This window comes from Gambusia affinis, linkage group LG06, assembly GCF_019740435.1.
Source record: "Gambusia affinis linkage group LG06, SWU_Gaff_1.0, whole genome shotgun sequence".
NCBI lineage: Eukaryota > Metazoa > Chordata > Actinopteri > Cyprinodontiformes > Poeciliidae > Gambusia > Gambusia affinis.
In genome coordinates, this window is record NC_057873.1 from 817,014 (window position 1) to 831,853 (window position 14,840).

General features: G+C 45.4%; 1 protein-coding gene across 1 annotated transcript in view; it reads left to right on the forward strand.

Annotated features, from left to right (window-relative positions):
• Nucleotides 1–14,840, forward strand: part of dlc (deltaC) — a 272,983-nt gene that overhangs the window by 97,429 nt on the left and 160,714 nt on the right. The window lies entirely within an intron of this gene.

The following is a 14,840-nucleotide window of genomic DNA, read 5'->3' on the forward strand; positions in this document are numbered from 1 at the left end:
GTCTCAAGCTGGTGATTTAGAAGATGTGGCAGTAGAGCCTGTAAGTCTGTATGTGAAAGATGGAGTTTTGATGAGAAAGTGGAGGGATCCAAAATGTCCTGCTGCTGAAGAATGGAGAGTGTACCATCAGATTGTCCTTCCCTTTTGCTATAGGGAAGAGATTATGAGATTAGCTCATGAAGTTCCTACTTCAGGGCATCTGGGCATTAATAAGACTCAGGCTAGGATCATGAAGCACTTTTATTGGCCCACAATCCAGAAGGATGTTGTGGAGTTTTGTAAGACCTGCCATTCATGTCCAATGGGTGGAAAGCCCAACCAAAACATTCCAGCTGCACCACTGATTCCTATTCCAGTGGTTGGAGAACCATTCAGTCGCGTTTTAATCGATTGTGTGGGCCCTTTACCAAAAACTAAGCGTGGACACCAATATCTGTTAACAGTTATGGATGTTGCTACACGTTATGTAGAAGCTTTCGCTTTGCGTAACATTTGTTCAAAAACAATCTTGGATTGCCTTCTTAAGTTTTTTACTCAGTTTGGGCTTCCTAGAGGGATCCAGTCCGATCAGGGCTCTAACTTTATGGCTGGAGTTTTTCAAGCTGTGATGAAAGAGCTAAGGATTAAACACTTCAAGTCAACTGTGTACCATCCACAGTCACAGGGGGCATTGGAACGATACCATCAGACTCTTACGTCCATGATCAGGACCTACTGTGTGGATCAGCCTGGTGAATGGGACAGAAGTGCTCAATTTCTATTGTTTGCTCTCCGTGACTCTGAGAGTCTACAGGCTTTAGCCTATTTGAGTTGGTCTATGGACATGAAGGGAGGGGTCCCTGGAAGTTGGAGGAAGAGAAATCTCTGGCTGAAGAACCTGACAGAAACATTTTAGATTATGTTTGTGAGTTTAAGGAGCGCTTCAAAGCAGATTGTGCTCTGGCTAAAGGACAATTACAACAAACACAAAGAAAGATGCAGAACCATTTTGATCAGAAAGCCGTTTCTAGAACATTTGCAGTTAGGGATAGAGTGTTGGTACTTTTGCCCATTCGAGGGGACCCCCTGCAAGCAACATTTTCTGGACCATATATAATTAAGGAAAAAGTGGGTGAAGTAAACTATGTTGTATCTACACCAGACAGGAGAAAGTCGACACGTTTGTGCCATGTGAATCTGATTAAGCCTTATTATGAACGGAATACACCATCATCTGCAGCTGTGTGTGTTGTTCACCCTGTTCAGGAGGAAGAAAGGGATTCAGCTGAACTGGATTGTTTGGGTCCTAAGGATGTTACGAGAGATCATGTGAAATGTCTCCAAAGACATTGTTGCTCGGAAGATTGGTCTTCCATTCTCTTCATTCCACAAACTTGCAGTTGCTTCACCCTTCGACCTGTATACTCCAGCTAACACCAGAATTCCAATGTAGGCATGTAAGTCAGTTGGATCCAGTGGTTTCCATTTTTCTTGAAAGACACATCTCCTCTCCAAGTTGGTCATCTCAAGAATTATCTTCTCTATGGGTGGGGATATGAAAAGCTGAAATGCTGATTCAATGTCATTAACTCTTGTGACGACAAATCTTGTTGGACCAGGAGTCATTTTGATGACATTAGAAGATGACAATCTGCCTTGGCTTTGGTGTGGTGATGATGACCATCTTATCTTACCATCTTTAGATGTCCACGTCCCCTTTGTGGATGAGGATTGTTGCGTTTCTTGATTTTCATCTGATGAAGAATCGTCCTCTGAATCCTCCTCATCTTGGGAAAAATGACAATCTGGATCGTCAACGGCATTGTCCTCTGGCTCTGAAGGATCTTCCGTCTCTGAAATTTCTTCGTCGACATCGCTATCCCAATTCAAAATCTGCAATGAAGCTTCTTCAGCTGTAAATCTTCTGGAGCTCATTTTGGATGCATCTCTCAAAGAAAGGGCATGTAAAAGTGACAAGGAGAGGGAAGAGAAAGTCCCTCCTCCACACACACCTGGTTCTCAATAGCTATTCTGAGGCAATCAAAACAAATCACATCAAAGAGGCATGTCTATTTTGTATTTAAACGGCTACTTTAGGTCTGGATCAAAATTACCCGCAACATCATCATTGTACACAAACTGTGTGCAGACACTCCTCAACACATCAAAGACTCCAGATTTTACTCAGAAGTTCATGACCCTAGATGAGGAAAAGTCACAAAATTTCATGGAAAAAAAAATAAGAATAACCTGCACTTTGGTCAACTCAAAAATCGAAACGGGTCAAATTGACCCGAAACATAACACAAGGGTTAAGCTAACCTGAATATTTACAACTCTCTTGTTGATACACTGACATTACTTACCTTCTGTCTTTCAACCACTTTGAAAAGATTTTCTTCGTCTCTCTAACATCTTTATCCTTCCCCCTCTTCCGTTTTCTGTTTTGTGCCCCGGAGTTTTTTCTGCCCCATCTTTAGCTCCTTGTTGTCGAGGCGTTACGACAAATTTAAAAGAAAAAAAAAAGGTGCCTCAGCGGGTTCTGGAAGGGCCGCTGCTCAAACTACCTGTATGTGAGGGGAGGGGATCCTAATCAGTGATGATCCTCTGTTATTGATCATTTCATGGACAAACAGCTGTTAAGTACATAAAATGCTGACAAGAAAAATAATTCCCCACATTGTGTTTGGCCCCTCTAGTGCAGCGCCCCATGCGTTGCAAACGCTGCAGAGCCACCTTTTGCGCCACTGTCTCCATATAAAAACAGAACAATGGAGACAGCAGTGTTACACACGGCAGGTATTCACCCTAAAATGAGAACACGGAGATAAAACAGAGCAAACAGATACAGAAGTGTTTTTAACATCCATCCATCTTCTTCCGCTTATCCTGGTCGGGTCGTGGGGGTAGTAGCTTCAGAAGAGAGGCCCAGTCTTCCCTCCCCAGTTTCTTCTTCCAGCTCCTCCAGGAATCTCAAGGCGTTCCCAGGCCAGCAGAGAGACATCGTCCCTCCAGCGTGTCCTGGGTTTCCCCTCCTCTGGTGGGACATGAACTCCTCACCAGGGAGGCATCCAGGAGGCATCCTGACCAGATGCACCTCAACTGGCTCCTCTCGATGTGAAGGAGCAGCGGCTCTACTCTGAGTCCCTCCTGGATGATTGAGCTTCTCTCTCTAAGGGAGAGCCCAGACATCCTACGGAGAAAACCCATTTCGGCCGCTTGTATCTATGATCTCGTTCTTTCGGTCATGACCCAAAGCTCATGACCATAGATGAGGGTGGGAACGTAGATCGACCGGTAAATCAAGAGCTTCATCTTTTGGCTCAGCTCTCTCTTCACCACGACAGACCGGTACAACGCCCGCTTGACGGCAGACGCTGCACCAATCCGCCTGTCGATCTCCCGCTCCCTTCTTCCCCCATTCGTGAACAAGATCCTGAGATACTTGAACTCCTCCACTTGGGGCAGGACACCCCCCCTGACCTGGAGAAGGCACTCTACCCTTCTCCGGGTCAAGACCATGGCCTCGGATTTGGAGGCACTGATCGCCATCCCAGCCGCTTCACACTCGGCTGCGAACTGCTCCAGAGCTGCAGATCACGACCTGATGAAGGACCACATCATGTTTTTAACATAAACTGGCTAATAGGGCGTGCTGTGGTGGCGTAGGGGATAGCACGACCCACGTTTGGAGGCCTTCAGTCCTCGCGGGTTCGATTCCCGACTGACATTTGCCGCATGTCTTCCCCCTTTTCCTCTCAGCCTACTGTCATATAAGGGACACTAAAGCCATAAAAGACCTCCTGGAGGGGAAAATATACGGCTAATAACCCCCACCAACCTCCAAATTATACCAGTATGTGCATTATGATGCTATTTTAAGATTATTTCTATTGCAACAAAATTGAGAACCACAAAATCTTTATATGATGGAGAAAAACACTACACAATAAACATCAGTATAGATGCTTAAAAGCATTATTAATTTCTAAACTGAACGTGATATAATATCTTTAATATCCAAGTGATGTAAATAAACCTAAATTCTGACTAAAAGTTAAGAACTACATATTCACCCAAACAGTCTATGACCAGGGCTCAGAGCGAATAGGGCTCACTCAGAAATCCAAGTCTGAACGTATTGCTTTGCGTCCTCAGATGCAGTAACTTCTTTAACTGTAACTGATGCGCAGTCCGTACCTGATCCCTTCCATGCCAGGAAGTAGCCGCTTTACCTGATTCAAGGCTGACCGAGGCCGGCCAACCTTGGCAGTGTGAATCGATATGGTCCCGGCTCCGACTTTAATCCTCTGGCCCTCCCAGACAGTCACTGTGGTAATGAAGCTGCACATCATTACTGGAGGTCGTCCGCCTGGTTTGGGTTTGGGTTGGAGAGCGATGAGACCGGTCCACCAGTGGTTCCTTTCCCAGCCACAGCGGTAGGTGAGCAGGAGCCAGCGCCCTCCTCCACGCCGATGATCCTGATCTTGACCAAGTTCTCAAGCTTGTCTTCCAACATGGTGACTTTAGCCGTAAGCTGCTCCAGAGTAGCTTTCATATCGATAACGTCACCAGTGCAACTTGCTAGCTGCGTCTTCACAGCTTGTACCTCGGCTTTAATGGATGGCAACGCGTCTCCAAGAACCTCTCCAAGTTCCTTCTTAATAATGCCGGCGATGTCTCCTGTCAAAGAACACAGCGGGTCGAGCTTTAGGGTATCGGCGTCTGGGTTCATCTGAGTCGGAGCGGTGACGACACGGCTCTAGTGCCAAAGGAGCCGAGGCCTGTGAGCATGACTTTATCTGAGTAGGAGACTTTCCCCTTCCTGACATTCTCACATGGTGCAAAAATATACACAGGACCAGAGTGCAGTAGATAACAAAGACTTGGTTTACTATGAAAACACAGTTGAATAAGAATTTTAAAGGAAATTGGCAGGAGCTACCACCACCACGTTCTACTGCAATGGCTGCTCAACAGCGCCCCCCATAGGTAACGTCTTTAAGTCCTTTTAAATGAACATAGAAATCACAAGATGTGAGGATGATGAGGACCAAACAGAGGAAGAGCTGCTGCTGCTTTCAGCTTCATAATGAAACAACGAATGAGACGTAACTCTGGTTGGACTGTGAGAAAATCTGTCCCTCTGTCAGGAGAGACGGTTCCGACAGATCCAACGGTTCTGACGGTTCTGATGGTTCTGACGGTTCTGATGGATCTGACGGTTCCGACGGTTCTGACCATTTCCACGGTGCTTCTGATCAATTTCTCGGTAAAACAACTCTACATGCTTCCTACATGCTGTCACACATAACAATGTTTGGAAACTGTTGTTCTTTATTCTTTATTTGCCAAAGTTATGAGGAGGAGAGAAATAATCTGTTTCCCTTTATAAAATGAGAACAAATGAATTTACCTGCAAGTTTTAACTGTTTATTCCTTTCATCATCAACAACAAATCATGTAAGTTTGGAAACATTTGCTTTTTAGTTGCCAAAGTTATGAGGAGGGAATTGTATATTTTAGCTGCCTGAAATACCCCCCCCACCCCCCCAATAATATGGGAGCTAATTATTTTTTTACAAACTCCTTTATTCCTCTCATCCTGTAAATTTGAGATATTTGCTTTTTATTTGCCAGAGTTATGGGGAACCAAATATTTTATCCGTATGAAATAACTTTGTAGGGGGAACGGATTATTTCAGGCAGATAAAATATGTTTCCTCCTCATAACTTTGGCAAATAAAGAACAACTGTTTCCAAATTCTCAAACATTGTTATGTGTGACAGCATGTAGTATAAATGTCCTTAATCCAGAAATTTGTCATATTTTACTTTAGAACAGGATTTACTAGAAAGTCTAAACTCTCATCTTTCCAGGAAGCAGCTTCCCTCGTATATCAGCAATGGAAAATGATAAAGACACAACGTGTTGGAAAACTGTTTGGTGACTTTTATTTGTCAGGCTGACAAAAGTTGGAAAAAGGCCGATTCTCTTGGCGTTTAGAATAAGACAAAACAGCACCAGAAAACCTCGTTTATTTATGTATTTTACCATTTTTAAAACAGCTGCTGACTGAACTGAATGTTGAAACCTTGACATGAATCATGATTATATGAGTTGTTTTGCAGAGAAATCGATCAGAAGCGCCGTGGAAATGATCAGATCCGTCTGTCTGGTGCTCCCGACACAGAGGGACAGATTTTCACACAGGACCTGTTGGTGGTTCTGTTGACCCTTTGCAGCTTCGTCACACAATCATTCGAGGCGCCTTGATGGACGTGAGGGACGGGAATGCTGAACAGAGCGACTGAAAGTTTCCCAAAGTTTTTTTATTCATGGCTTCTCCTTGTTCGAGTCGAGCTAATTTATCTGTGAACGTAGCTGACCTGGTTGGGCTCATAGACGGCGGGATTTACAGAAGCTAGCTTAGAAACCGAGTTGATCAAATTACCGACTTCTCCTGAATTCACACCACATGATTTATGTCACTGTGTCATAAACAGCGTTTCCCCTTGAAACGCACTTTGAAACGCAAATTCGGCACTTAAACTCTGCACTTCCGCCACTTTTTTTATCTGTATATCTCTATATACTTATATATATATATATATATATATATATATATATATATATATATATATATATAAAATTCCCTTCTCACCCACCGCGGGTGGTGATTCTTCTTCCTCTTAGCTCGGGTCCTCTACCAGAGGCCTGGGAGCTTGAGGGTTCTGCGCAGTATCTTGGCTGTGCCTAGGACTGCACATTTCTGGACTGAGATGTCTGATGTTGTTCCTGGGATCTGTTGTAGCCACTGTTCCAGTTTGGGGGTGACTGCCCCGAGGGTCCCGATGACCACAGGCACCACTGTGGTCTTCACCTTCCAGGCCCTCTCCAGTTCCTCCCTTAGGCCCTGGTATTTCTCTAGTTTCTCATGCTCCTTTTTCCTGATGTTGCAGTCACTTGGTATTGCCACATCCACCACAACGGCTTTCCTCTGTTGTTTATCCATCATTATCATTAGAAAGTAAATGAACGTTGATCTTCTTACCTTGTAAAAAGCGTTAGCTGCTTGTTCGTGATTCCTGCCAGCCATCCTGATTGACGGCTGCTGTCCATCACCTGCATCTCCCTCGTTATTAAGGGGTATAGTAAGATCTATAGAAAAGTTTGAAATTCTGTTCTTGTATAGAAATAGAAGTGCATTGAGGAAAGGTCCCATTGCAAATCTTAAGCCAATCTAAAGGACTGAACTTCATCTCCAGATCACGCTCCCACAACCGCTTCACAGAGTCAAAGCTTGATGGTACAGAGCTGAGTAACAATGCATAGAATTTGGAAATCAGACCTTTGGGAGAATTAGTGGAAACCAGAACATTTTCTAAGTCTGTCAGTTCCCTACGGAATGCATTGGACCGAAATAATGAATCCATAAAATGCCGAATTTGGAGATATTTGTAAAAATCTTTCTGAGGAATGTTGCTCTTGTCCCTGATTTGGTTAAACGATTTGATAGCACCGGAAATCAACAGATCAGAGAAATCATTCAGACCAGAACAGGACCAGTTCAACAGGCCAATACTTCTAATAGAAATTGGTAGGTCAGGGTTTAAAGTCAGGGGGGATCTAATTGAGATAAAGGGGGGAATATTCAAGTATTTCCTTATGTCTTGCCAAGCTAACAAAGTACTATGAACTATCATGTTTTCCTTCAATGAATCCAACTGATCTAAGTTATTGATAAAAGGGAGAGAACTTAACTTTCTAGGACAGCATGATAGAGATTCAAGGCTCCACCATAAGCAGGTGTCTCTACTAGAAAACCAGTCTGACATAATTTTAAGCTGGGCAGACCAGTAGTAAAACTGTAAGTTGGGTAAAGATAAACCTCCTAACTGCTTGGGTTTAGTAAGAGTGGAGAACCTAATTCATTGATGCTTATTGTTCCAAATAAAACGAGAAATATGAGAATTAAGGAATTTAAAAAATGTAAAGGACAAGTAGCAAGGAAGGTTTTGAAAAAGGTAGTTTAAGCGAGGGAGAATATTCATTTTTATTGTATTAACCCTACCGAAAAGTGATATAGGTAAAGTAGACCATTTCAACAGATCGTTCTTAATGTTCTGAACTAGGGGGGAGTAGTTTGATGAGAACAAGTCTTTCAGATCAGGGGTAATAAAGATGCCCAAGTACTTGAAACCTCTTTTAGATGTATGAAAAATAGGTTGTAGCTCCATATCTTGAGGAATAATGAAAGGAGAAGCGACAGATGTGCCTAAATTAACCTTATAGCCTGAAAGAGCACCAAATTTATCTATGGAGCTAAGTACAGCTGGGACCGATTTATTTGGGTTTTTCAGGTGAAGTGAGGTACATTTTAGTGATATTTCAATATATTCTTCAATGTTCCTTCACATAGAAAGAATTATTATAGTTTTGAAGAGATCATAGAGAAAGATACATTTTTTAATCCATTTATTTCTCCTTGTGCTGCCACCTTATGGTGGTGGAGGGTTTGAGGCCCCAATGATCCTGGGAGCTCTGCTTTCTGGGGCTTCATGCCCCTGGTGGGGTCACTAAGGCAGACAGGTCCAGGTGAGGGACCAGACAAAGTGCAGCCTGAAGACCCCAATGATAAATGTAAACTTTGGACTATGTGTTCCCTCACCCGGACTGGGGCCCCACTCTGGAGCCAGGCCTGATGGTGAGTGCCTGGTGGCCGGGCTTTTACCCATAAAGCCTGAAGAGGAAACGTGGGCCCCCCCCTGGGCAGGAGTGGGCATACTTGTTGCTCCCCATCTCGGCGCCTGTACGTTGGGGTTTACCCCGGTGAACGAGAGGGTAGCCTCCCTCCGCCTACGGGTGGGGGGACGGGTCCTGACTGTTGTTTGTGCTTACGGGCCGAACGACAGCTCAGATTACCCACCCTCTTTGGAGTCCCTAGAGGGGGTACTGGAGAGTGCTCCACCTGGGGACTCCCTTGTTCTGCTGGGGGACATCAACGCTCACATGGGCAATGACAGTGAGGCCTGGAGGGGCGTGGTTGGGAGGAACGGCCCCCCGATCTGAACTCAAGTGGTGTTCTGTTGTTGGACTTCTGTGTTCGTCATGGATTGTCCATAACGAACACCATGTTCAAGCATAAGGGTGTCCATATGTGCACTTGGCACCAGGACACCGTAGGCCGCAGTTCGATGATCGACTTTGTCATCGTTTCTCCGGCTGAACTTCGAACACGTTCCGGGGGAGGTGGGGGACATGGAGTCTGAGTGGACCGTGTTACCTGCCTCCATTGTCGAGGCGGCTCATCTGAGCTGTGGCCGCAAGTTTGTCAGTGCCTGTCGCGGCGGCAACCCTCGAACCCATTGGTGGACACCTTCGGTGAGGGAAGCCGTCAGGCTGGAGAAGGAGTCCTATCGGGCCTTTTTGGCCTGTGGGACTCCGGAAGCAGCTGATGGGTACCGGCGGGCGAAGCGGCTCGGGTGGTTGCTGAGGCAAAAACTCGGGCATGGGAGGAGTTTGGAGAGGCCATGGAGAAAGACTTCCGTACGGCTTCGAGGCGATTCTGGTCCACCATCCGGCGTCTCGGAGGGGGGGGGAATCAGTGCAGCACCAACACTGTTTACAGTGGGGATGGTGTGATGCTGACCTCAACTCACACTTTTAAGTGTGAGTTGAGGCAAGGTCTATTCGGGGGTTCTGGAGAAGAGGGTCCGTCGGATTGTTGAACCTCGGATTCAGGAAGAGCAGTGTGGTTCTGGTTCTGGTCGTGGAACACTGGACCAGCTCTACACCCTCAGCAGGTCCTGGAGGGTTCTGGGATTTCGCCCAACCAGTCTACATGTGTTTTGTGGACTTGGAGAAGGCGTTCGACCGTGTCCCTCGGGGAGCCCTGTGGGGGGTTCTCCAGGAGTATGGGGTACCGGGCTCCTTGATACGGGCTGTCAGGTCCCTGTAGGACCGGTGTCAGAGTCTGGTCCACATTGCCGGCAGTAAGTCTGGCTCGTTTCCGGTGAGAGTTGGACTCCGCCAGGGCTGCCCTTTGTCACTGATTCTGTTCATTACTTTTATGGACAGAATCTCTGGACCAGCCAAGGTGTTGAGGGGATCCGTTTTGGTGGCCTTAGGATCAAATCTCTGCTTTTTACGGATGATGTGATCCTTTTGGCTTCATCAGGTCGTGATCTGCAGCTCTCGCTGGAGCGGTTCTCAGCCGAGTGTGAAGCGATCAGTGCCTCCAAATCCGAGGCCATGGTCTTGAGCCGGAAAAGGGTAGAGTGCCTTCTCCGGGTCAGGGGGGGTGTCCTGCCCCAAGTGGAGGAGTTCAAGTATCTCAGGATCTTGTTCACGAATGGGGGAAGAAGGGAGCGGGAGATCGACAGGCGGATTGGTGCAGCGTCTGCCGTCAAGCGGGCGCTGTACCGGTCTGTCGTGGTGAAGAGAGAGCTGAGCCAAAAAGCGAAGCTCTCGATTTACTGGTCGATCTACGTTCCCACCCTCATCTATGGTCATGAGCTTTGGGTCATGACCGAAAGAATGAGATCGCGGATACAAGCGGTCGAAATGGGTTTTCTCCGTAGGGTGGCTGGGCTCTCCCTTAGAGAGAGAAGCTTAGTCATCCAGGAGGGACTCAGAGTAGAGCTGCTGCTCCTTCACGTCGAGAGGGGCCAGTTGAGGTGGCTCGGGCATCTGGTCAGGATGCCTCCTGGATGCCTCTCTGGTGAGGTGTTCCAGGCACGTCCCACCGGGAGGAGACCCTTGGGAAACCCAGGACACGCTGGAGGGACTGTGTCTCTCGGCTGGCCTGGGAACGCCTTGGGATTCCTCCGGAGGAGCTGGAAGAAGTGACTGGAGAGGGAAGACTGGGCCTCCCTTCTGAAGCTGCTGACCCCACGACCCGACCCCGGATAAGCGGAAGAAGATGGATGGATGGATGTTTATTTACGTTTGTTGCGTTTTGATCAGGAAACGACACGGCCACCTAATTTTTTACAAACATCTGCGTTGAGGACCCGTTTGACCGTCACTAGTTAATCTTACTGCGGCTCGTTTTGTTTTTAAGTTTATTTCCAGCCTGCAAACTGGTTCCCAGTAGAGAACACAGACTAATCCTGTAGATATGGATCATAATCTGTTGGTAACTGACAGTAATGTAGGAACGTTTATTATTATTATTTTGGCTCATCAATTTGGATATCACCACCAACTACAACATTGGCTGTTAACTTGATATCATTTAGATGAGATTTTATTGCAGTATAACTTCTCGACATTGCTTGATATTCCTCTCTATTTTAAACACCACAAGCAACACCATCAAGTATGGGATTTAAATTTTATTAAATATGATAACACCAACCTCATTGTTTGTAGCTAAAAAAGAAAGTTCAGAAACAGTTCGGTCTCCTTGCAGGATCTGATCCAGAAACACACACTGGGCTAGAATGGTTATAAATCACATTACAGGAACTAGAGAGTCAATTTCATTGTTTTTCTGATCAGAGCTGGTTACAAAAGGCAGAAACCTTCCACTTATTGAGGCTGTTCATGTTCATTTCATGAGATGAAATTAATTTATTCTGGTGAACCTGAATGGGATTGTCCTGTTACTCATTGTTCTGGTTCTGACCCAGTGCGGTGTTTACGTAGCAAACTGAACGCTGCTCTGTAGAAACTTGTTTTGAAACATAATTTTCACCTGCAACATTAAACATATTTGCTTCAAATGTGATTTATAGTGAAGTTTTGCAAACTCTTTTGTCACACAAGTAGCATGTTTTTTCAGCAATTTAGAAACATCTGCGGTGCGCAGAGGTTTCAACCAGTTAATTTAGCCACCAGTTAATCTGGAACAGTGGTGTCGGTCATTGGCTCCACATTCAGTACTCGTAGCATTAGCATTAGCTCCATTAGATTTCAAAGAGCTTTCAGCGCCGTCCGTCTGATGTTTCTGCCACCGGCAGCTGGGTATAGGTGCTTTGTGAATAAAAACTGTTGACACGCCATTTGGTTTTAGCTTGTGAAGGTAATGATCGCCTGCAGGCCCAAGCCTTCATGGTTCTGGGGCCCTCTATTCCTGTTAATAATATGGACTGGCTGCAATCAACAGTCAGATGATTAGGTCATTCACACACCTGCTAAACCTATTATATCTCTGACAGAGCTGTTTATTTTATATCCTATGTGTACGTATCATATAGGATACATTTATCTGTGACAATTTCCTTAATTTTGGGGGATCGATGTCAGCCGATCCTTACATGTGAATCTGATCTTATCTTGCTTAACGAAGGTTTATAAATCAGTTTCCGTCCTCTTGTGCTCTGCAGTGAGGTTTGACAGACTGACAGACAAACAGGTCAGGTCTGAATGTTTACAATTAATAATCGTGTCCCTGCTGTTGCCAACACTCTTGATAGTGGGTTGTAGTCAACCCACTATTGCCAACTATAGCAACATCTCAGACAAAATCAAAATCTGGAGGTCAGTCTTTTTAAAGATCAGTAATCAGCCAGATTACCAATCTGATATGTTAATGCAGTAGCCATGTAGCCTGATGTGAAAACATTTTGCTTAAAACTCAGTTTCACACAAATTCAAACATTCTGGCATAAATATTTGGCCTTTGAATTGAAACGTTCACGGTCGCTATCAAGCAAATTTTCTACTAGCACAAATCTTGCTGATAAACATTTACATTACCAAGAGGCATGAAAACAAACCTTTATCTTGTTCTTTATTCCTCTTTACTCCTTGTCTTTCTTGTTTCTCTCCCTGAAGGATAAGTCCTTTTTTGCGACATTGTTTTGATAACTTACCCTCCACCCGTGTTTGGATGCTCACTGCACAGCAGCTCATATTACCGGTGAAGGGTGGCCAACTGCGGCTGCCAGGGGCCCCCAAGAGCTGTTTGCTTTTCTTTTTGTCCATATAAGAAAGATTTATACTTACATTATCAAATATACTTTATGGCAAAAAAAATAAATAAAATAAATCAAAACCTTATGTTGAAATTCTGGTTATGTTAATATAATCACGTAAAAATCATTACTAAAAAAAAAACAGTTCTAAGGGGCTGCTTAGTTTGCTTATACCTTGGGCTGACCTTGATCACCTGTTAGAGGCTTCATCAATTTTGTTTGTACAAATGAAGAGAAATGTTGAGGGCACAAAAGTACATCCTTCGGTACTTGTGTTTGGCTCCGGCTCTCTCTCACTGGACTCTTCTTTTTTCCATATGGGAACAATCCAGACTCTCCTCACTGTTTCTCTATACATTACAGCCAACAGTGTATCGAAAATTACACCAGTCAAACGCAATATGATAAACAACTACTCAGGTAAAGTTAGCCTTCCTGTGTTTACGCTGTAGATTCCAGTACATAATGGACCAAACTGCATCATCAACCAATCAGGTGAAAAAATGGCGACCTCCATGGGTGAGAAGATAACAAAAGATGTAAACTTTTTAAAGTAATTATGAGTTTTGGCGTATAACAAACAGTAACAAGTCTGCCTGACTGGAATAGAAACGACATTTGATGCAGACAGGACAATTGTGGCGGCAGAAAAAAATGAGGGGAAACGCTGCATGACTACAAGACGAGGTCGACGGCTCCTCCACGGGTTGGCATGTTGAGATGGAAACGCACACACCGCTCATAATCTTTGTTCACAAAAATATAATTCTCACTGCAATCTGATCGCACACCTCTGAAAGCACCACTACAGGTTATTTTTGTGCTTCACATTGAGCTTACACAAGCTGAGCTAACGCAGTGGCTTTTAAACTTGATGCCTACCATGACGAAGAATTCTCCAAAGAAAAACTATTCCTCTCAGGGGAATATATATAAATCCTAAGAAAGGTGAAGCTTCTCTGCTAGAACACCTTAGAAATAGTCCAGTTTGAGTGAAAGCTGGTGCATGTGATCTGCACCGAGGTGAAATTCCGAGATGCCTCCGACAAGCTAGGCGACCGACTCGCTAGGCGACCAACCCGTCTAGTGACCGACGCGCTAGAGGTGAGCGACGTGCAAGAAGTGACCGACGGGCTAGAGGCCAGTGACACGCTAGGAGACAGACGCAATAGAGGTGACCGACGAGCTAGGTGACCGACGAGCTAGAGGTGAACAACGAGCTAGAGGTGACCAACTCACTGGGCAACCAACGCCTCTAGTGACCGACGTGCTAGAGGCGAGTGACACGATAGGCGACAGACGCAATAGAGGCGACCGACCAGCTAGGTGACTGACGAGCTAGGTGACCGACGAGCTAGGTGACTGACGCACTAGAGGTGACCGATGCGCAAGAAGTGACTGACGAGCTAGAGGCGAGTGATGCGCTAGGCGACAGACACAATAGAGATGACCAATGCGCTAGAGGCGACCGGCGAGATGGCCGACCAATGCCTCTAGTGACTGATGCTGTGGAGGCGACTGACACGCTAAAGGTGACTGATGCACTACAAGTGACCGACGTAATAGAGGTGACCGACGCACTAAGCAACAGAAGCACTAGTCGACCGAAGCACTAGAGGTGACCGACGCACTAGAGGTGACCAATGCGCGAGAGGTGACCGACGCACTAGAGGTGACCGACGCACTAAGCAACAGACGCACTAGAGGTGACTGATGCGCTACAGGTGACCAGTACGCTAGAGGTGATGACGCAATAGAGTTAACCACCTAGTGCTAGGCGACTGTCCAGCTAGCCATAACCACACTAATATCAACTTCAGCCCAGATGGAATATTTATCAATATCCCCTTTTGATGTAATCCTATTTATTAAGTAACTATATCATGTTCCATTACTTTTTCAGTAACTGTCTTAGAACTGGAACTAGAACCCGTCAT